Source organism: Notamacropus eugenii, chromosome 1 (genome assembly GCF_028372415.1).
Source record: "Notamacropus eugenii isolate mMacEug1 chromosome 1, mMacEug1.pri_v2, whole genome shotgun sequence".
NCBI classification, from domain to species: Eukaryota; Metazoa; Chordata; class Mammalia; order Diprotodontia; family Macropodidae; genus Notamacropus; species Notamacropus eugenii.
The window spans coordinates 738230106-738254623 of record NC_092872.1 but is presented as its reverse complement, the minus strand read 5'-3'; the positions used below and the strand labels follow the sequence as shown (position 1 = coordinate 738254623).

Genomic DNA, 24518 nt, shown 5'->3' with positions numbered 1-24518 from the left:
TGAGAAGGGGTCCAGAGGTTTCATCCGACTGCCCAAGAGGTCCATGACACAAACAGGCTACAAGAACCTCTTGCCTCCATGGCTCCCAAGTTCCTCGATTCTATGAATTTCATGAAAGCCAATTTACTGCCTTCAAATGGGCAAGTGAGTGAAGGTTATCTTGAGGTGATATCATCCCTGATGGTACACTGTGAATTACTCTGTATTGTCATGGGATCATGAGATCCCATGACATTAGGACAGGAATTATTCTATACTTAGAACAGGAATCCAGACAAAAGGCACCCACAGTAGAGAAGAGGTTGCCCAAAGTCATATAGCTACCAAGACCTAGAGTCAAGATTTGAACTTAGTTCCTCAGACCTGATTCCAGGCTTGCTCCACTATAGTGCTCTGTCTGAGAAAGTTATGTAGTTGTGATGCCTTGGAAAGGGAGCAGATAATCGAAGCTGGGGATGGTGGCTGGAGGGAAAGCCAATCCAGGATGGGTCAATTCCTGTGTCTCTTGGGAATTAGGAATTAGAGAAGCTGGGATCCAATCCTAGCTTTAGTATTGACTAGCAGTGGAACCCTAAGTAAGTTATTCCTCCCAGCCCCCCACCTTAGTATCCCTAATTATAATATGTGGGGTTTTTCTGGACAACCTCTAAAGGCCCTCTCATCTCTAAATCTGATTGTGCAACTCCTCATCACTGTTAACCAGCAGACAGTCTTTTAAGGAAGGAGGAATCAGGAGCCAGGTAAATGACCATGCCCTGGACAGAGGGGTTTGGGGGGATTAGGTCATTTAGCATCAGCTGTGTCCTGATGAATGGCAAAAGAGCAGAGAACAAAGGTCAACCTCTTCTTGCAGGTTGTCTTACCTGCCCTACTCCCCCCAGCCATGGAACTGTGTAAACCTCAGAGCCATAGGAACCCATGGGGGAGTCTATGAGCTCTTGGCAAGCAAGGAATAATTTTTGTCTTTCCTTTAATCCTCAGTATTTAACAATGCTTGATGACTGACTGACCTGAAAGAGACTTTAGAGATGATCAAGTCCAACCTTTCCCAGATACCCAAAGAAGAAAATGATTGTCCCACAGCCCCACAAGTAATAAGCAGCCAAGCTGGTCTTTGGACTTCTTAGCTGCATCAGGGGAGGAGAAATGGGGGAGAGAGAGGTACCTACAAGGTAATCTCAATATTTTAAACGGCTCGGCAAGGAGCTAAACATTATCACCATTTTAAGTGTTCAGGGAATTTGGGTGATAAAGGAACAAGACCAAGAACTGGGAGAAACTTTGAGGTTATAGGATCTTGGCTCTTAGATCTGGAAGAATTCCAAAGACCATCTACTACAACCTCTCTATTTGACAGATGAGTCTACACAGGCATCAAGCTTTGGGGGGAGGATTTGAATCCAGTTCCTCTGTCTACAGAGCCAGTGTTCTGGAGAATAGAACCCTAGATTTGACCTCAGACACTTATCCAGCAGTGTGGCCCCAAGCAAATCTCTTAGCCTCTGCCTCTTTTCTGTAAAGTGAGTATAATAATAGCACCTAACTCCCAGGGTGATTGTGAAGATAAAATGAGATTAAAAACCGCACTACATAGATACTATTAATACTCTACCGTAGTCACTGAGTCAGAGTTCCCTTGCTCAACGTCACACAAGAGAACCACAACAGAGCAGACTAGAGGACTCAGGTGGGGTCTTTCCTCAATGGAGAGACAAGACTTATGTACAAAGAATATTGGGAGAATTATACAAGAGAAGATGCCCACGAAAGAGAACAACTTAGAAGGCACTGGCACAGAAGAAAAGAATCCTGGGGTCAGAATTGTCTGTATGTTGAATGGCAGCTAGGGGGTGCAGTGAATAAAGTGCCAAGTGCAGTAGGAGAGACCTGAGTTCAAATATGGCCTTGGACACTTACTAGCTGTAGGATACTGCTTGCTTAAACTAGGTTTGTCTCAGTTTCCTCATTTGTAAAATGAAGTCATAAGAGCAACTTACCACCCAGCGTTGTTGCCACGATCAAATGAAATTATTACTGTAAAATGCAGGGGTCAGAATTGCCCACAAGTGGAATGAGAGAAAACAAACAAGGTGTCTCTCAAGCCTTAAGGAATTGTATAAATTCCAGTTATAATGATGAGTTATTATAGTTAGCATTATTACAGCTACTATAGGGAAAGTTGGCCCGGTAGGAATGGTGGATTTTCAAGAATGAAATCCAGATAACAGAGAGAAGCAATTCTAAAGAGGAAGAAAAGGGGGAGTTGTCTAAAGAGATCCATGTGACTACAGAAAACTCTCTGACCAATTTAGATTTGAAGAAATAGCAAAGCCTGAATTTAAACCCTGGCCCTTGGACTCCAAAGTCAGCCCTCTTCTTATTACATAGCACAGCTTCAAGGTCATGCCAAATTGGAATAAATTGGAAGAGACTGTGATGCTTTGCCTAGAGAAGATTGGCAGGAGGAGAGGGGCAGTCATGGGAAAGCAGGATGGGGCTCTGGCCCCAGAGAATGGGATGAGGAGCAATGGGTGGCAATTGTTATGGTGGAAGGACTCTGTGACTCTGGGAAAGTCACTCATTTGTTAAATGAGGGGGTTGGACTAGGTGCCTCCTGAGGTCCTTCCTATCTCTGATGCTATGAAATCTGGGTCACAGGGATGCTAGAGCTAGAGCTGATTACAAAATTTTCTATTAGAGCATTTGTCCCTCAGAAATCAGCAAATGCTACAAATTAGGGTTTGGTTTATTGTTTTGTTGATTGCCTAGACTTAAAAAGTGGTAGAGAGAATGTGAATAATGTATCTTGAAGTGTGTCCTGTGTATATATACTTTTTCCTCCAGGGAGCTGGTGGTTAAACATTTGCCAGTTCACTCCTGCAGCTGTTATTGTTATCTCTGCAGCCCCACCTTGCCCCTAGCACATGACCTTGGGCATAGTCCATATGAACTGAAGCATAAAGCTTAATGGTAGAATTTCAGGCAGGCAATGGGCAGGAGAGCCTTCCTGTAACCCTCAGATGACATCATAGAGGCATTTGCTCATCACCAGCAAGTCAGGCTGCTGCCAGGTTTGGGTCTGGGCCATGTCAGGTGCTAAAAACAGGCTTGTCGAATGACTGAATGAACGTGTCCTCTGTGGAGGTGCCGCCTTTTCCCAGCACTTTCACTGGCTCCCACCCCACTGGGTTGTCTGTCTGTCCATCAGTCAGCAAAGGTGAGTCAGGCTGCCAACCCCGTGGCCTCAGCTAGACCCGGTAGTTGCCCTGACTCACTTCACCTAAGAAAGATGACTGGTTCCCCCAGCCTCTGTCTGACCCTGTCATGACAAGTTCGAGGGGAATCACAGAGGCAGCACCCCTGGCACAATGTGGTAGGAAGGGCTGAGGCATCGGTAGCCAAAAGACTCAATAACGCCTCTGTGTATGTGCATGAGAGAGAGAGAGAGAGGAAGAGAGAGAGAGAGAGAGAGAGAGAGAGAGAGAGAGAGAGAGAGAGAGAGAGAGAGAGACAGAGACAGAGACAGAGAGACAGAGAGAGAGAGAGACAGAGAGAGAGAGAGAGACAGAGAGAGAGAGAGAGAGACAGAGAGAGAGGGAGGGAGAGACAGAGACAGAGAGAGACAGAGAGACAGAGAGAGAGACAGAGAGACAGAGAGAGAGACAGAGACAGAGATAGAGACATAGAGTGAGAGAGAGAGAGAGAGAGAGAGAGAGAGAGAGAGAGAGAGAGAGAGAGAGGAGAGGGAGGGAGGGAGGGAGAGACAGAGACAGAGACAGAGAGACAGAGACAGAGACAGAGAGACAGAGGTCAGAGACATACAGAGGCAGAGAGACAGATTCAGACAGAGACAGAGACTGACTGACAGAGAAAGAGAGCTGGGACAAATTGTTCAAATTGTTTCTCCCTCTCTCGGCCTCCATCTGATTTGTGAAGTGTAGTGGGGCCATCATACACAGCCTTCCGTCTCCTTTGAGAGCCTGGTAAAGCCTTCTCTCAGTAAAAAGAAAAACTGATGACGTGATGAAGCTAGCATTTATACAGCATTTATATTAAAGGTTAGTAAAACACTTGCAAAATATTCTCTCATTTTATCCTCACCACAACCCAGGGGAGTAGGTGTTATTGTTACTGCTAGTGTATCAAATAATGTTTCAAAATAATTGAAAGAAATGCTAAATTTCAGTTAGAGGTCAGGGAAAATAAAGCTATATTTTCCCCTCACCCAACTTCATAGGCAACCTGAAGTTTAGTCTATGGACCCCAGGTTAAGAACCCAGGATGAGATGATCCAGAGGTTTGTTTCAGCTGGAAATGTGATGAGGCATTGGAAAAGAAGGCTCAGTTTAGTGTCAGGGACCTGGCTTTGCTACCTGCTAGCTGTGTGCCCCTGGGAGATTATGGACCCTGGAGTATGGGGAGAGGAGCTCTGGATATGGAACGTGGGACCTTGGACAGATCGCTTACCCTCTCAGTACCTCCAGGTAATTCTTGAAGTCTATAAGCTACAGCATATGCACCCACTTGTAATGATAGGGGGAACTTTCTCATCAAGAGTTCCTTGTACCAGTGAAAACTCAGGCTTCATTTTAAGCAAAGAAAGACTGAGCAGCCCCTCTGGAGTCCAAGAATGTGAGTTCAAATCAGGTCTCTGATGCTTACTAGCTGTGAGACCTTCAGAAAATCACTTCATCTCCTGGACCTCAGTTTCCTATTCTTTCAAAACAAAAAGTGTTAGACCAGATGGACTCTTGGGTCCCTTCTCACTCTAGCTCTATGGCCTCGGTTTCTTCATTGATAAAATGGGGAGGGTACAAATAGACTAGATGACTTCTGGAGTCTTTTCCAGTTTTATATATGTGACCTTTTGGGGTCTCAGGTTCCTCATCTGTGATATGAAGGAGTTTTGAAGTCCTATCTAGCTCCCAAGCTAGGATACTCTGATCCCCTGATCCAGACCTTCCTGACACAAGAGGAGAAGGACTCAAAAGGTGTTGCTAAGGTTGTAGCTACTATGGGTAACCTTATGACATGGAGTCATCATGGCCGAGCCCACTGGTGTTATGACAAGAGTTGATGTTTGTGTAATACCATGAGCTTTGTAAAGTGCATTAATGCTATGCCACAATTTGACTCCAACCTTTCTTCCCAAATTTGCCTCACATTTCTCCTCTTCCTTGAATGTTCTACCTTCCAGCCAGACTGGTGTATTTGTCATTGTTTCCTTATACATGATATTTCATTTACCACCTCCATACCTTTGCACCCTCTGGTCTCCTATATTTGGAATGTTCTCCTTCCTTACTTAAAATTGCAGAGAAGGGGTGATTTGCATTGGTAGAAGTAGTTTCCTAATCTGGGAATCCCCAGGGTCAATGAAGTCACAAGTTCAGTCCCTGTCCTCAGTCTTGATCTTTCCACACCTTAAGGTGCTAAATAAATATCATGTCATACTATCCAAATTTTATAGATGGAGATCACAGACCTAGTGATCTTAGAGGCAGAAACAGGAAACAGATGAGGAATTTTGGAAACAGATTATCAGATTCATAGAGAGGTTTAACATGATAATGATGGAGAACTTAATTCAATTGTCCAGATACTTTCTGGAGCACTGTGTCTGTGTGTGTATGTGTGTGTGTGTGTGTGTGTGTGCATGTGCGTCTATGTGTCTCTGTTTCTCTCTCTCTTTCCTCTCTCTCTGTCTCTGTCTTTCCCCTCTATATCTCTCCTCCTCCTCTTTCTTCATCTTCTCTTTCTCCTCCTTCATCTTCTCTTTCTCCTCCTCCTTCTTCCTCTCTCCCTTTCCTTCTCTCTCCCTCTCTCTCTCTCTCTCCTTTTCCCCTCTCTCTGTGTTTGTCAATCTTTGTTTACAGCTTCTTGATTTTCCTTATTTCATTCTTCAAAAGATGGAGGAGCTAACAAGGGGAAATCCAGTTCTAGGTCTGATTCTCATTAACAGGGAGAGAACTTGGTGGGGAGGAATTATCCATCTTAGAGTTTGTGATAAAGGAAAGGATATCCAGGTTTGAAATGTACCCTAGATTTTTGGAAAGTAGATTTCAAAGGATTCAGAGGAAATTTAATGAAGTACAATGTTTCAGGGAAGTCATTTGAAGAGAGATGCTCAAGAATGAACTTCTGGACACACAAAAGGAAACAGTTCTAATGAGGAGGAAATGTGGGATTTGAATAGGGCAATGTGGGTGCACAGGGAACTCATCAACCAATTTAGACTTAAAAATGCAATGAATGGAAAATGAGAATAAGGTGAGGTCACAGAGGATGAATATAAAAGCATGGCATTGTCCTATAAGAACATTGCCAGGGGTGCCAAACCTCAAAATGATCTGATGGTGTGAGAGAAGCCAAGGACAAAGAAAAGGAACTTTTTAGCTCTAGCTTAGCTCTGCTAAGGCTGATGTCCTTTACATTGTAATTAACAGAACAAAAATGACAAAAAAGGAGTTGATACCTAAGAGATGTAAGGTGATAGGAACAAGCATTTAGGAGCCCTTGATGAATTCAAGTCATCTGGCCCAGATGAGCTAAATGTTCTGGTCCTCAAATAACTAGAAGATGTGATGCTAAACTCCTATCAGTGACACTTGAAAGATCATGGAAAACGTGAAGGATCACAAGATTAGAAAAGAGCCGATGTTCTGATTTTTATAAAGTCCACAGAATCTAGGTCAGTGTACTTGACCTTTCCCAATTCCTGGGAAAATTCTAGCCCATATCATTAAACAGATGGTTGATAAATATCTAGAAAGTGAAGCAATAATGACAAAGAACTGGCTGGGCTTCACCCAGAGTAGGTCATGCCAGGCTAACCTTATTTCTTTTATTTCACAGTACTACTAATGTAGTAGATAAGGGTAATTCTACGGACACAGTTTACCTAGATTTAAGCAAGGCATTTGAAAAAGTATGTCATTCTTGTGAAGAAGATGGACCATGGACCAGATGATAGCACAGTCAGATGGATTCAAGATGATTTGAAAGACTTGACTTTAAAAGTAGTCATTAATGGTTCAATGAGTAGCTGGGTGGTACAGTAGACAGAATGTAGGGCTTGGAGTCAGGAAGACCTGCATTCAGATTTGACCTCAAACATTTACTGTGTGACCCTGGACCCTGTCTACTTCAGTTTCCTCATCTGTAAAATGAGTTGGAGAAGGAAATGGCAAACCACTCCAGGAGCTTTGCCAAGAAAACCCCAAATGGGGTCACAAAAAGTCGGACATGACTGAAAAAGAATGAACAATGGTTCAGTGTCAGGAAGTCTCCAGTGGAAAGCCCCAGGGATATATACTTAGCTCTGTGATGTTTAGCATTTTTATCAATGATTTTGAGTAAAGGCATCGATGACATGCTCATCAAAGCTGGAAGAGATGGCTAACACACTGGTAGACAGAGTCAGGCTTTGAAAAGATTTTGATGGGTTAGATCACTGGACTGAATATCTAGTAAGATAAAATCCAAGAGGGATAAATGTAAACTTAACACTAGGTACAAAAAACAAGCCATCAAAAGAACATAATGGAGGAAGCAGAATCCAATAGAAGCTGTTCCGAAAAATTTTCAGAGTCTGAGTGTACCACAAGCTTTGTATCAGCAGTCAAAAATCCTCAATGAGATCTAGGGTTGCATTAAATGAAGGGGGCAGGAGGGGCAGAGCTCTAGCAGTAGGGAGGTCATGGCTCCATTGTACCCAGTCCTGACCAGACCCTAGATAGCGTATTCAGCTCTGGGCACTGCAGTATGAGAAGGACATTGATAAGCTGGGAAAGTGTCCTGAGGAAGGAAACCAGTACGAGCCTCAAATCCAAGATGCATGAGGATGATTTGGAAAGAACTGGAGATGTTTAGTTTGAAGATAAGGCTGAGTTTTTTCAGGTATCTGAGGGGGCTATGAGGTAGGGCAAGGATTAGTTTTATTTGACCCTACAGGTAAAACCAGAAGCAAGGTGGGGTGGAGGGAGAGTTGCAAAGAGGGACATTTACATTGTCAGAAAAAATAGCATGCCCCAAAGTGCAATGGGCTTCCTTAGGAGGTGGTGGGATTACCCTCCTTGGAGATCAAGAAGTTTGCTGGTCATGAGTTGGGCATATCAAACAAATTCACCTATGATGCCTCTTTCCCTCTCTGGCCTTAGTTTCCTTCTAGGTAAAATGAGGGTACTAGATAGATTCTGGTCTCTAAATTCCTTTTTAGCTTTGGGTCCTATGTTGTTGAATTAAGCTTAGTTGAAATGAAGGCTAACTCTGCCAAGCTGTAAGGCCAGGCTGGGATAAAAACTCAGGTGTCTTGGCCTCTCATTCCAGGCTTTTGGATCACACACTAGTTTGTTTTGCTTGGAGTCCCATTTGGGACAGCAAGGAGTAAGTTGGGAGTTGGCCTGTGATTTCTGCGGCAGCAGAGCCTGGCTCCTGGCTCAGGAGACACCCTGTCTGGGCCCTCTACTTGTCCATGCCCAGCTCTGTCATTAAGCTCCCTGGACCTGAGCAGGATGGTGGTGGTGACAAAGTTTGTATCTCCCCAGCTGTTCCCCACCACATCCCCTGGGTGCTGTTTTCCAACTTCTCCCTCCTCCTCCCTCCTCCTTCTTCTCCATCCTCCCATTCTGGAACCTGATGCCCGCACATTGCCTTCTTTCTTCCTTATCCCCTGCTTAGTCTCAATGCTCTTGGATAATACTTTAGTAAGAAAGTTTCTGATAAACTCATACTGAAGACAGACCAAAAGTATTCTCCCTTAGGGGAATTGGCATCTTTGCTTATTCCAAGTTCCAGCAGAACTGGTCTGCTTGCTGTTTCCTACATGACATTCTAGCACCCACTATGATGCCTATGCACAGGCTGCAACTCCCTTCCTCCAATGTTTAGAATGCACCTCCTCCTCACCTTGAGGACCCAGAATCCCCAGCTTCCTTCAAGTAGCAGCTCAGATAACACATGAGGTCTTTATTGAACCACTCAGTGCCTAGTCCTCCCTTAAATTAATTTTTGTGATTTCTTATATGAGTACATCTTGTTTTCCCCAATGGAATGTAAGTTCCTTGGGGTGGGGACTGTTTGTTTTTGTCTGTATCACCAGTGCCTAGCACAGAGCCTGGAAGAGATGGTTGTTCAAGTCCTTCCTTCATTTCCTGCATGCCTCCCACCATGCCTCTCTCAGCTACCTTGTTACCCTGGAAGATCCCTCTGCCACTTTGTCCCATTTCTCCCTTTAGTGAGTTCTGCTTTGAATCTTCATTTAGAGGAATGGCCCAGGTAAGCCTGGCTTTGTCTTTGATTCTCTAGAGTTCATCACCATGTCCTCTTTCTCACCACACCTCCTCCTTGCTCCCCTTCCCCTATCCCTGACTGAATGCCTTTTTATATGTCTTTCCCTATAAACTCTTTGGGGATGGGGGGCATCTTCTTACTTCTATTTGTATCCCTAGCACTTAGCACAGGTCCCAACATATAGTAACTGCTTAACATACACTTCTTGGCTTGACTGGATAATAATAGGTAACATTTATATAGCACTTACTAGTAGCAGTGGGAGTAGCAGCAGTGCTTACTAGTAGGAGTAGTCATTAGGAGTAGTAGTTAGTGGTTAGGAGTAGTAGCAGCAGCTGTTAACATTGATATAGCGCTTACGAGGAGTAATAGTGGTAGCTAACACATAGCACTTACTACTACTAGCGATAGTAGCAACTAATATTCATATAGGCCTATTACTAATAGTAGTTAGCAGCAGTAAAGGCAGCTAACATTTATACAGCATTTACTAAGTGCCCCTCACTGTGCTAAGGGCTTTACCAATATTATCTAGAGTGAGCATTTAGTAAGGACCTATCTTAATAAGGTAGATAATCACTGGTTAGGTATGTCAGAGTGTGTAACTATGTATCAGCAAGTCAAATTATGAAGTCTTTTCCCCTCTCTGGCCTCAGTTTCCTCCTATGTAAAATGAGGATGTTGAATAGATTCCCTGTCTTTAAGGAGTTTATGTCCTAATGGGGGAAGACTAACCATAAAGGGGAGCTAGGAAGGGGTGGTATAGGTTGGTGGTAAATTGGGGAGATTTCTAGGAAGTGTGGCTTGAATCTGGGCAAGATAGGGACAAAGCTGGCTTATTAGAATCTAAGATGGTTCCAGGGGAGGAGTCCAGGACTTGGGATTTCATTGGTAAAAGGAACTCCTGGCTGAGGGAGCTCACTCTCAAAGTACAGGTTGGCACTTTCTCTTTAACTTAGTCTCAGAGAATTGTTAGGAGTGCTAAAAGTTTACCCAGAGTCCTACAGCCAATATGTGTTAGAGTGAGACTTGAACTCAGGTCTTCCTGGCTCTCCTGTATGCCATGATGCTTGGCACCTGCTAAGTGTTAAATGCTTGTTGAATAAATGAACAGGTGATTTTGAACCCAGAGCAGTGTGGTATGAATGGTGGAATTCCAGGCATGGTGACAGATAGGGGGAATACATCTGGGCAGAAGGACACCTCATTGCACTGTGTAGACAAGTACCTAATCTCTGATTAAGTAGATTTCTTGGTGATTTCCTGCCCCAGAGTTTCTTTCTACTCCTAAAGATGGGAAGGCTGAGGCACAAGACATGTTCAATGGAGTCCCTTGGTCAGCATGGGATGCTTCCAGCTGCTGGCATGCCTAGCACACTGCCATGGTCCACAGCTGCTCTCATTCACATCAGCTTCTGGCAGGACAGAGGTGTTTATGGGATTGGAGGCGTCTATGGCTCTTGTCCCTCCAACCCAACACCAGGGCGCCACAGTGCTGAGCCCAACCTATCATCTTCAACACAACCAGCTGCTTCCAAGTCCCCCAGGAATGAGAAACATGGCAATCCAGTGAGGGGTTGGCAGGCAGAGACAGAGAGAGAGACAGTGTGTGCCCTTGTGTAGATGTAGGGGAATGAAAAGGAGAAAAAACAGCATCTCAAAGGAACGAAGAAAAAAGGAAGCCAAAAACAGACAGAAGGAGGAAGAGGAAAGAGAGAAGAGAGAGAGAGACACACACACACACACACACACACACACACACACAGACATGAAGAAAAGATCCATAAGGAAAGAGAGCCACAGTCTCTGTAGGATCAGATGGAAGAGATCCTAGTGACATCTCCCAGGATTTTGGACAAATGAAAACTTGTTCTATGTTACCCAGTCCAGGTTAGGGGGAGGAGTTAATTTATAGGACTACCCTAATGGCAACACCGACTAGAACCAGAAGAGTGTCTGAGTTGGGAGCGGGCCTTTATGATGCAGTTTGTCTGAATAGGGGCAGCTCAGTGGCATAGTGGATGGGTTGCCAGGCTTGGAGTCAGGAAGACGTGAGTTCAAGTCCAGGCTCAGACATTTCCTAGCTGTGTGACGCTGGGCAAGTCACTTCATGCTGTTTGCCTCAGTTTCTTCATCTGTAAAATGAGCTTGAGGAGGAAATGACAAAGCATTTTGGTGTCTTTGCCAAGAAAACCTCAAATGAGGTCATAGAGAGTTAGACATGACTGCAATGACTGATCAGCAAGAAAATCAAATGTCTGAATAGGAAGGATCTTCGATGCCAGAGCAGGGAATGGCAGAGCCAGAAGGGAGCGTAGATGACAGCTGGTGGTCCCCAAAAGAGTAAAGGGACCTCCCCAATAATCTCAAAAGAGGTTTAGATGAAGGCAAAAAACCAGAACCTTGAACAGAGATCCTCCCCCCACCTTACCTTTCTTGGAATCTGTAGGTTATTGTAAGAATACACTTCAAATGCTTCTCCTTAGTGAACTGTAATGATGGGATTTTGGAGAAGTTACTTCCCTTAGTTGGGGGGGGGGGGCACTTAAGGGATGAGAAAACCTGGAGAGGTGAGCAGGACAAGTGACCCGAGTCAGGAGAGGTCAGGTGAGTTATGTGCCCAGCATCCACTCCTCATCTGCTTCCTTCAAACAGGACAGGGAAATGGAGAACTCCAGGAGGGGCTGCAGGCTTTGGGATGGGAAAAGAATAGGGTCTGCTCCTTATTGCAGTTGGCTTGAGATCCAGGGCTGGTGGTGGCCACTGTGGAAGGAACATCTCAGCTCTGAGCTGGGCCTGCAGCTGCAGCTGAAGGAGTCCAGGCTTCATCAAATCTAACACCATTCTAATGACCAAGTGGGTGAATGCATGTGAGACCAACTGAAGTTAGGGGTCTGGGAAGGAGCACCAGAGGCCCCAGGAGGGTGAAACAGGCATCTTGGTAAGGTCAGTGCAGAATGCCCTGAGACACAGGCCTGAATCTCATTGGTCAGATGATGAAGTGATTTTGTCACCCTTGGCTTCCCAGGGAGGTGTGAGGCAGTGAATAGGATTAGGGGTGCTCTATGCCCCATTGGCTGTGCCCGCCAAACAGGTTTGTGGCCAGATGGTAGTTAACTCAGGACAAAGGCTCAGGGGATCATAAGACCTCAGAGTTAATAAGGGCATCAGAGGTCACCTAGTTCAGTCCTCACTCAAACAGGAATTCCCCTTCTATCATCCCTGAGGAGTGGTGAAGTCTCAACTTGAATGTCTCCAGGAACAGGAAATTCTCTATCTATGCATTTTGTAGACTTGAGCTTTTCTAAGCCACTGAGTTTTGTGTTTTTCTTTAGTTTCCTAGCAAAGTTCTTCTAGAGCCAGAGCACTTAACCCTTAGTATGTATGGACTCCATTGGCAATATGAACCTATACACAAAATAAAATACAGAAGATTACCAACTAAACCAGTTACATTGAAATTCAGTTATCAAAAACATGTATATTTAAAAACAAAGTTCATGGACCCCAGGTTAAGAACCTATATTCTCATGTTCAATCACTTTTTTTTTCAGTTGTATCTAACTCTTCAAGACCCCATTTGGAGTTTCTTGGCAAAGATATTAGAGTGGTTTGCCAATTCCTTCTCCAGTTCATTTTACAGAGGAGGAAACTGAGACAAACAGGGTTAAATAACTTGCCTAGAATCACCCAACTAGTGAGTGTCTGGAGCCAGATTTGAACTCAGATCTTCCTGACTCCAGGCCCAGCACTCAATCCACTGACAAAAGGTACAAAGGGCAGCTAGCATAAGGAGGGATGTTTTGAGTCACTGAGATTTATATCAAGGAGGAAGCCATGCCACCATAAAGCATGTACTTTGGTGTCCCCACATGGGTTGTACAACCATATAAAGTGCTGCAAGTATTCACTTCCTTTGAATAGGGTGCTCTGCTGGATGGGGAATTATAAAGTCTAAATAAGACAGGATCTCTACCCTAAAGGAATCTATAATGTAGTATGGGGATAAGGCACCAAAGAGCTAACACTATGTAAAGAGCTCCTCTGGAAGACATCCATGTTCCCATAGTACTTGGAAACTGTTGGAGAACTCTGATCAATGGGAGAAGCAATCCTTGGTTTCCATCTCTCAGAAGGCTGTGGAGAAGCATCACATTGGATTGGTAGGTGGTCTTTTATCACAGAGTTTTAAAGGGTGTGAACCATTATCTCTTGAGGATAACTAGATATGAGTATAAAATGGCAGCGGTGGAGGTGGTGGGGAGAGAAGAACTTAGAAAAGGATAGAAGGGAGGGACAGACAGATACCACACACACACGCACACACACACATACACACACACAGAAAGAAAGAAAGAAAGAAAGAAACAGAGACAGTTAAAGAGTGACAGAGACAGAAAGATGGAGAAAGACTGAGAGAAAGAGACAGAGGGACTGAGAGAGACACAGAGAGAGAACTGGCAGTAATGTTGAGACCAAGATGTGGCTTGTCTGTTGTTCTGAGATGAAGCAGGGTGTGACCCAGAAGAGACAATTTGGGGATGATACTCTCTAATACCCTGCCATGAATTCAAACTAAGTGTGTCCTCCTACTGTGTCTAGGATGCAGGGAACTAATTGGGGATTTTACTTTCAATCTCCCTTAGAGGCATGGGAGGGGCAGCCATCCAGGTATGGGTGCTAAGCTTACTTGCTACCCAACTCAATTCCTTGCTATTTACCTTCAATTCTCTTTTATTTATGAGGTTTTTGCTTTGAGTTTACGTGCCACCTGGCTGGGCCTGGTGAAATTTGTTGGAAATGGGGGCTCAGAGCTATGAACTTTAATACATGCTGACTCCACTAGAGCCATAGTGTGACTTCCAGGGGGTCAAGTTGAGAGAGACTTGGGATATAACTATAACATATTGTATGATAAGTATGCTTAAAGAGTTGCAAACAAAATTCCAGATAGTAGAAAAGGCAATTAACAGCTGGAGTGATTCAGGGAAGACTTTTCAGGGAAGATGGCATTTGATGGATGGATAGTCCTCTCTTAGCAGACAGAAGGTATGGAAAAAGGTAAACGTTGTCAGATATAGTGAATATATTGATTGGGGCAGAGATGGGTGGGTTTCTGTACTTTGTTACTAAGGAAGGTTCTGATATGGGATTGATATGATTCATTCATAGAGACAAAAATGTAACAAAAAAGAATTCTGATAAATTAAAAAAAAAACCTAGGATGACACTTGCTGGGGAGAGGGGGGGTGGTACAGCTAAGTGGAGCATTGAATAGAGAAAGCTCTGGCCCCCAAACCAGGAGGATCTGAGTTCAAATCTGGCCTTAGATACTAACTAACTATGTGACTCTAGACAAGTCAGTCACTTAACCCTGATTGCCTCAAGAAAAAAAGTCAAGGGTAAGTAGGAATTCTTTAGATCATTCCAGGCTCAGAAAATAGCATGAGGAAAGGTGCGGAGGTAGGAGATCCCATACAAGCTTGGGATGTGGGGCTTAGAATGTTTGGTTTGCCTGGGGTCCTGATGTTTTTTGTTCTTCATTCAGATTGGTGGAGGGCAGAGTGATCTTTAATTATAGGGTGAATAAATCAGTTCCCTGGTTCTTAAATCGCTCCCTACTCCCCAAAGCCTTCCCAGAGGAAAGCAGCAGGGACTTGGTGAAGCCATCTTGTACTGACTCTCCCCTTCAGGGAAGCTCTTCTCACTTACTGGGACTTGATTTTACTTGACTTGACTGGTACGTGTCTGTGTTTCTTGTCCTTAGACTGGTTGGGCTAAGGGTGTTTATTCCCTTCCGCATGGTAAGCACTTTAAAAGCAGTATCTCTTCTGTCAGACTCAGGGTACCTTTAAGGTGTTTCCCCAAGAGGCTAGGCAAGGGTGAGGATCCTGCAACCTGTAGGACCACCCCTGGGTCCCCAAGAATAGGGACAATCAGTTATTTAAACATTTATTAAATGCTTACTCTAGGCAAGGCTCTGGAAAGAGCAAGAGGGATGTGATCATGGAGATGGGGAAGAGGTAAAGATTAAAAAAGATATAACTCCTGCTTTCAGGAAAATGCCAGTCTAGTAGGGGACATAAGGCATAGGCAGAGATCATTTCGTCAATTCATTTCAGGTCAATTCAAGAACATCAAGCATCTCTGTTCTAGGTGCTAGGGGTACTACAACAACAACGGCAAAAGACAACAACAAACAATTTCTGCCCACAGGGAGATTGCCTGCTACGGGAGGCTGAGCTATGTTTATAGACGAGTAAAGATGAAATACAGATGTCACCCCTGGAGTGCCTCCTCTCACATCTGGGATCTCTGAGAAGCTACCCCATGTTCAAGGCAGTTTTCGGGGAAACACTGACTCAAGGAAGAAACTGTTCTAGGGAAAGAAGCACTGGTTCTGGGTTCAAGTCCTATTTCTAATGCTTTCCAACCTCTCTGACTTTGGGACAGTCACTTAATGTCCTTGATCCTCAGGAAATAGTGCTAGATAGTCTCTGAGGTGCCTTCCATATCTAATCTGTGATCTCATGAAAAGTGTTACCTTCCCTGTTAACTTATACAAGTCACGCAAAGGACACATTAGTTAAAACAAAATACACTGAAGAAAAAAATGTGGGCAAAGTGACAAAAGAAGATTCCCCACCACCCCCATGCACACATGTACTCTCACAGGTTATCGTATGGTGGGAGAGTGTTCACACGGAGAACATGTATGAACCATTCATGGAGGACATGCACATGTGTGTCCAGGATACATGCTTGGAGGCTATGTATCCAGACACACATTTGGGGATACCTGGGGTCAGTATCACTCATACCTGTGATGCTGCAAGGCTTCTGATGTCCTCTGGTGATGCCTCTGGTAATTACTGTCTGCTGAGCAGATTGTCAATGCTGAGACAGTACTCTGCTGGTCTTACGGTTCATGACTTATCCTCTGTTACCATCCTCTGGGCTTCCTCTCTTTAAAGTCACATTCTGGGCATCTTGGCTCCCATCTAATAGGGTGCAGTGACTAGGAAGCCTCTCTGCAAGAAGGGAAGGTAACCATTTATTTACTTATAACCAAAGCTATAAACCACCAATCCTACCTAAGGGGCAGCTGAACAAGATAAAGGTGGAGTGCTCCTAGGTTTTGTTTTTGTTTTTTTCTTTTAACTGTCTAATTTTGCTTCAGAATCAAAGCCTATTGTCCTAGACAACTACTTGACTTAGGGTTAGAAATTCCTTGTAATTTCTATTTTAGCCTTATGGAAATTGCATATCCAAAACCATTCTGGGAGGCTTGTCCAATGAAACTCTACAGAAGCTATGTGGAATCTGGGGGACTGAACTCCCAGGATCCTCCTTGGATTGGCATACAAATGATCTGTGCCAAGGCAAAAGCTAATCAAAGGAGTCAAGATCTTTTCATTCTACCATGCTGGCTACCATCCTTGCCTTTTTAACATAGATCTGCTGGCAGCAACAACAACAAAAATACCAATAATTTGCTTTTTGTGTCATATTGATGGGGGAATGACCCACATTGTTGCCATATGCAAAGCAAGACCAAAGAATTTTAGGAGAGTAAAAGAATGGAGGAGGTGACAACTAAGATGAATTTTGATGGAAAAGAGAGGTTCTAAAGAGTGGAAGTGAGGAAGAAATGTGTTCCATGCTTGGGCAGAGGGGGTCTGGGACACTGATGCTGACGAGGTGACTGTTGAGAGCTCACGTTTCTTTCGTGATGTGCACTTTTGGCAATGACCACTGCACTGGAGCTTTGCAGGAGCCCTGTGAGGTAGGGACTACAGGTGCTATTTTCATCTTTTGGGTGAGAAACTCAGAGGAGTAAAATTAATGACTAGGGGTCCCACAATCAGTGTCAGAGGTGGGGTTTTGTAAAGTGGAACACCTAGCAGACCAATTCGATTGCATCGGAAGTAAACGAGGAGAAATAAGATGAAAGAGGCAGCAGGTACAAGAATGTAGAATTTTAAATGTCAGACAGAGCTACATTGAATCACTTAGTATCACCAAGAGAGACTGGGTACGAGACTTTTATACTCACTTGCGTGGCAGCAAGAGAGATCAGCATAAGTCCCAAACGAATACACTTACAACTAAAACTCACGAGCCCTCAGAGAAGTGTATGTTTGTGAGAGATGTTATAAAGGTAAATCCATAGATCTTGCCAACAGATTGGATACGAGTGTGTGTGTGAGAGATGATAAGGAGTCTAGGATGACAATGTGAGCTGGAGAGACTGTAAGAGGGAAGGAGGGAGGGTTGGGGGGAAAGATAACGAGTTCAGGTATGTACATGTTGAGTTCAAGATGCCTATGGAACATCCAGTTTGAGATATCCAATAGACAGCTGGAGATGTGAGACTGAAGTCAGCAGAGAGGTTAGGGCTGGGTAAACAGGCTTGAGAATCATCAGCATGGAGCTGATAATTGGGTTCAAGGAAGCTGATAAGATTACCCAGTATTGTAATATAGAGAAAAAAAGAGAAGGCCAAAGACAGAGCCCTATAGGACACCTAATGAATGGATCTGGAGGAAGGTCCAGCAAAGGAGACAAAGAAGGAGATGTCAGAGAAGTTGGGGGAGAACCAGGAGAAGATGGTATCCCAAAAACCTAGAGAGAAGAGATTATCAGTGAGGACAGAGTGATCAGCAGTGACAAAGGCTGCAGAGAAGGCAAGAAGGATGATTGAGAAAAGATCCCTAGTGCAGTGGCTAGACCACTGGCTCTGAAGTCAGGAAGACCTAAGTTCAAATCCAACCTCAGACATTTACTAGCTGTGTGACTCTGGGCAAGTTACTTAACCATGATTGCCTTAAAAAAAAAAAAATTATAAGGTCCCTGGGTTTGGCAGTTAAGAGATGACTGTTAACTTCGGAGAGAGCAGTTTTTTCCTAGTCAACCAGAGGATAAAATTGGTTCAAAGCAAAGACATTCCAGCATTTAGTTAAGTAAGAAAAGTAGTGCTGGATTGTAAGAGGGAGATAAAAACAGCACCTTACTCCCAGGTTGCTGAGAGAATCAATAGAAATAAGTTTGTAAAGCACTTAGCCCAGTGCCTGCTTCACAGCAGGTTCTCAGTAAATGCTTCTTTGCCTCCTACTTCCCCCTTGGTAGTGGTTCTGTCGCCTACAACTTCCCACACCATAACTTCCAATGATCTCCCTCCCTCAGGCTCCTTCCCTTCTCCACTCCTTAGCCCCATCCATCTTCCACATAGCTGCCAGTGATTTTCCTAATGTGTAAATCTGATCAGTACCCTCCACTCAATAAAGTTCGGTGACTCCCTATTACCTGTGCTTTGTTGGAGAAGAGGTGGGGAGAGTAATCATAGGTCAGGCACAATCAACCCCTGAGCCCAGTGAGTCAGGAATCAAGAAAGTGGAGGATTCCTATTGTCTCCATTGGGTTCTAGAGGTCATCAGAGTTCAGAAAAGAAGGCCAAGGTCCACTGGATTGATCCCTAGAACGTGGTACTCTGGGAAGTTGGGGCAGTTTAGTAAGGAAGGAGACCCCTTTATGATGAGTTCTTAACTATTTTTGTGTCCTGGGTCCCTTGACAGTCTGGTGAAAACTGTGGACTATCTCAGGATAATGTGTTTAAATGTGCAAAGCGAAACAAGCAGGATTGCAAACAAAATTCAAGTTTAGTGAAAATAAGAACTATAATGTTCATGGACCCAGGCTAAGAACCCCAACTTTCTCACATGTGGCTGTGTGTGTGCATGTGTGTATGTGTGTGTGCATGTGCGTGTGTGTGTGTGTGTGTGTGTGTGTGTGTGTGTGTAGTATTTCAGAGCAGAAGAATAAGTCTCTGAGTAGGAGGGAGGGAGTAAAGTCAGCCTGCTGCTGCCTGAAATGATTCTAATTTGGGGGAGAAGATCAGAGCTCAAGTTGCCCTCTCCACGACGCCTGCCACTCCCTGTCATGTTGCAGTGTCTCTCCAACTTTGGTCTGGCCTCCCTAACTTGGCCATTTCTGCTCCAAACTCTCTGCCTCCTACCTAGAGAGAGCCATATTTGGGGGAAGTACAATGTCAGTCTGGGACGCAATCATCCCCACAGCTTGGCCTGTCCCAGATAGGGATGGCGCTCTGTACAGTGGTTATGTTAGGGGACAGTCCCACTTTGGTCTCTCCTGGTCAGAACAAGTCTGGAGTATGAGTCCGTCTCTGGGCACCATACTTTGGTAAGTAAATTGATGAGCTGAGGCACATCCAGAGGGGATGACCAGAAAGGTCAAAGCCTTTAGATTTCACCAACAGGACAGTACCTGTGACTTCATGGGGACAGGGAACTCAGGTGAAGAAAATCCCTCTACCAACGCAAGCTGGCACCTACTCTTCAACCTGTGGCATAGGGAGTTTCCCAGCCTCTTGCCCAGGTCTTCCCAGTTCTGAGGCCAGCTCCCTTTCTATCGAAGGTGCCGGGGCACCTCTGCAATAGGGAGACATAGTGCCACATACGGATGATTGATAGATCATTGGGAGAGTTTACCTTGGAGACGAGAAAACCAAGAAAAGAATGAGGATCTAAAAAATTTAGAGTCCCGTGGAGAACATAGGGGAGTGGAATCATTCTACATGTTCCCAAGATACAGAGTTGGGAGCAAAGGGTAGAACTGCAGAGAAAGGAAGAAAACTCTAAGAGCTAGAACTCTGAACATGGACAATGGGCTCCTCCTCACTGTATGTGGCCTATTTTTCTCCATTTTTTTCTTTCATAATTAGCCCTCTGTATTTTGGAGTATGTTTTATCCAATGACTGTCTGCTGCCTGCTCCACTCTGTTCTGGTTCTCAATTCTCCTTCCTCCCTTTCCCTGTATCAGCTCCAGGATCTTATTTCAACCCTCCCTTGTCCACTCAGATCAGAGATTTCAGTTCATGAGATTTCCAGCTTTCCTGAGCTCATCTTCTTGTTCAAGTAATTTTCTCCAGTGGAGTCCCAGTGACAAGAAATAGTGACTTTCTTGCCCTTTTCCCCCACTCCTTGACTAGGGTATACCTTTTTTTTCTTTTTCTTTTCCTTTCCTCTCCATTTCCTTTCCTTCCTTTCCCTTTCTTCCCCTTCCCTTTCCTCCCCATTGCCCTTCCCTTCCCTTCCCAGCACTAAGCACTCCACAGTGCCTGCTTCAGCTGCTTTCATAGCCTCAGACACAAGCTGCATGACCCTGGGTAAGTCATTTCACCCTGTTTGCCTCAGTTTCCTCATCTGTTAAATGAGCTGGGGAAGGAAATGGCCAACCACTACAGTCTGTTTGCCAATGAAATTCCAAATGGGGTCAGAAAGACTTGGACATGACTGAAACAAATGAAGAACAAGCGTATACTTACAAGGCGCACTGCTGGGTGTTAAACATGAGACCAAAAGCGATACAATCCCAGCTTCAAGGAGCTTACGTTCTATCATAGTAAATAGCACAAAGTGATTTGAAAAAGAAAGAAGCATTGACTTGGGAGGAGGGCAGAAAATGGGGAATTCAGAAAAGACCTTGTAGAAGGGGTAGGACCAAGTGTTGCCATTCCCCCATTCCACTGAAGAAAGTCTTCGCTTGCTTGGGGTCAATATCCCCTAACTCACTGACAGGTATGTGGTTTGGGGATGACCCTCAACCTGGCTTAGTCCATCTGCTGAGATAAGTTACTGAGCCGTGGCCACTACACATGCTACAGCTTCTTGGGGCCCCAGATGAGTCTCCTCTGTGGTCTAGGAATCAGGGTTCAATAAACAGAGGCCGCTGCAGTGCCAAGGGCTTATTGACTTAGAACTCTGACCAAGGACACTGAGGCAGCAATCCCCAGTTTCCTCCCTCTGATGCTTTGCCCTGTGGCATTGGACCTCTTAGACACAAAATGCCTAGTGCCCCTTGGGCATCAGGTACTTGCTGCTCAGGAACAACTTCACCTACATGCAAATCAACAAAGAGGCTTCCAGTGATGGTTGTGGGAGTAGAGCAGTTACACAACCATCTCTAACAGGGCTCTTTAACTGAGGCCTCCACCCCGGGGCTATTTCCTGAGGATCACCCTGCGTAGGCGCCATCTCCTATTTCCATAGTTTTGCAAATGCTCCTTTGCTCACTTCCCACTCTTGGAATCACTACTTCTATAGCACAGCTCTTGTCCTCCCCTATCTATTCTGATCTCCTCATGCCTTCCCCCAAGGCACTGCTTCTTCCTTTTTGAAATTATTTTGTACTCTTTACTACTGAAGCTCCTTGAGGGCAAGGATTGTTTTGCTCCTAGCGATTCTTAACACCTAGCACAATGACTTGTGAGTTCATTGTGGCTGTCCTTCACTCTTTTCAGTCATGTCCAAGTCTTTGTGACCCCTCTTGGAATTTTCTTGGCAAAGGCATGGCAGTGGTTTCCCATTCCCTTTCCCAGCTCATTTTATAGATAAGGAACCTGAAGCAAAGAGTAACACAGCTACTAAGTGTATGAGGCCAGATTTGAACTCAGGAAGATGAGTCTTCCTGACATCAGGCCTGGTGGTCTATCCACTGCACCACCTAGTTGCCCTTAACTTGTACTAGTAGGTGCTTAATCTGTGCTTATTGGATTATACTAGGTTTATACTCTCCATACACACAATGTACCTCTACTAAAGTCCTCCTTGGATGTCTCTTCCTGATGAGGAGATGACTGTAAGGTCTCTTGAAGGCTATTAACCGAATCAAACAATCAATCATTCCTTTGTTAAGTTCCTACTATGTGCTAGGCACTGTGCTAAGTCTCTGGGGATACAGCACAAAAAAGAAACAATCTCAGCTCTAAAGGTCTGATGTTCTCTTGAGGGGGGGAGGAGATGGGTAAAGGCAGACAAGTGCAGTGTCTGGCCAATAGTAAACACTTCATAAATGCTCATTGCTTGCTGTATACACACATATATAGGGCAGCTAGGTGGTGCAGTGGATAGAGCACCAGTGCAGGAGGCAGGAGGACCTGAGTTCAAATCTCACCTCAGACACTTGACACTCACTAGCTGTGTGACCTCGGACGAGTCACTTAACCCCAATTACTTTATCCTGGGTCATCTCTAGTCCTCCTGATGAATGTCTGGTCATGGATTCAGGTGGTTCTGGAGGAGAAGTAAGGCTGGTGACCTGCACAACCCTCAATCACTCAAAACAAAGTCAAGTGCAAGTCATATCACTATTTTTCTGATGGCATGGTCTTCTTTGGCAACGAAGGATGAACACACACACATATGTATATATATATATTATGTATAGGCACATATATTTATATAAAATCAATTTCAAATAGTATAAATACATTGGGTGGTTGCAGGTATTAGCATTGGATCTATTGGGAAAGGTTTCACTTTTGAAAGAGCACTAGAGCTGAATTTGGAAGGAAACAAAGGATTACAGGAGCAGAGGTGAGGATCTCATTTCACATGTGGGGCACAGCCAAATGCAAAGACATGTATGTAGTCAGGAGATGGAGTATGTACATGAGGAGTTGCAAGAAGGTCAATCTGGCTGGGCCACAGCGTCTGTAAAGGGCAGTGATGCATAATAAGACTGAAAAGGTAGGAAGGGCTCAGGTTGTGAGAGGATTTAAATAACCAATAGAACATTTTGTGTTCACTCCTGGAGGTAACAGGGAGCCATGGGGTTATGGGAGAAAAAATGATGTGTTTTTTGGAAAATCTTCTTGGCAGTGGAATAGAGGTCATGCCAAGTGTTTAGAGCTTCTAAGGCTAGAAAGATTTTGAGACAGAGGGACTCAGTCATCTGAGTTCTGTCATGCTCTAAGAAGCTCCTAGCCATCAGCAGAATTTGGACACTAAGCAATGATCTTTTCTTGGCCTCAGAGTCAGGATACTGCCAACTAAAACCTGTAAGGGATAGGCTATGTTGATGACTTCATAGGGTTTTACTTGTTTGTTTAGAATGCTGACGATGTGCATATGGAATGTGGGGGTCTTTTGTGCATAGTACATATGGCTCTAAGCTTAAATGCTGGTGCCCTGAGCCATCTGCTGCTACAGATCCTTGATTGAGTTGTGCCACCCCCATTGATGTTGAAAGACTTTCCCTCACTCTTTTGGTTGATTGAATTGCATAATTAGCTGCTTGGAATTCCAGGTAGGTCTGTGTCTTGAACTGGGTGTGGAAGGGGTGCCTGGCAAAGGTACTGGCTGAGGTGAATCAGCATTCACCAGTGTGGTGTGGTCACCAGGAAAGTGAATGTGATCCTGGGCTGCACTGTAAGAGTCAGAGCTTCCAGAAATAGGGAGGTGATGGTGCCATGTATTATGCCCTGGTCAGACCCACCTGGAGGATGGCATTCAGATCCAGATGCCACAGTTAAGCACGTTCAGAAGCTGGAGACAAGACAGAAATCAAGCGAGATAATATTTATAAAGAGCTCAGCAGAGTGACTGGCACATAGTAGGTGCTTAATTAATGATTGTTTTCTTCTCTTCCCAGAGAAGGTACGTCGCTTCAACACTGTCATCTGAGGATCCATGGAGGAACTGGGGATTGGTTGTGTGGAGAAGAAGAGGGACTACTGGGAAACAGTAATTTCTTCAAGTATCTGAAGCCTTTCTTGTGGAAAAGGGATGGATTAGCTTTGTCCCAGAGAACAGAGCTAGGGGCAATGGGCTACATTTTCAGTGAACATCAGGGAAAATTTCGCAGCAATTGTTGTTTTTCAATCATTTACAACTTTTCTGAATCTTTGTGACCCCATCTGAGGCCTTGTTGGCAAAGACAATGGAATGATTTGCCATTTCCTTCTCCAGCTCATTTTACAGATAAGCAAAATGGGGCAAACAGAGGTACATGACTTTCACACAGCTAGGAAGTGTCTGAAGCTGAACTTAAACTCATGAAGATGGGTCTTCTTGACTCCAGACCCTGTGCTCTATCCACTGAGCCATCTGGCTGTCCCTCATTGTGATAAGTCTTGTCTAAAAGGAGAGCTGGCTGCCCAAGGAGAGTGTAGGTTCTCCCTCACTGGAGGACTCCAAGCAAAGGCTGGAAGACTACTCACCATGGATGGTTAGAGGGGATGCTTCCTTGGGCACAGAGAGAATGCCTCCTTGGATAGAGTCTGGATCAGATTGCCCCGAGGTCCCTTCCAGCCTAGCCATTCTGTAAGGAGATCAGACCAATCAGTCCATCCCTCTTAGTTACCTGCCCACAAAGGATGTCTTTTATGGAGGAATTATGGAGCTGTTACAGTAAGATACGAGCCAGG

The 24518-nt window shown here is 44.6% G+C and overlaps 1 long non-coding RNA gene across 1 annotated transcript; it reads left to right on the top strand.

The window, feature by feature from the left end:
• Positions 1-3049: 3049 nt before the first annotated feature.
• On the top strand, positions 3050-24013 carry LOC140528722 (uncharacterized). The gene is made up of 3 exons (XR_011975281.1): positions 3050-3217; positions 3942-4058; positions 23744-24013. It is a non-coding gene; the product is annotated as an uncharacterized lncRNA (long non-coding RNA).
• Positions 24014-24518: the final 505 nt, after the last annotated feature.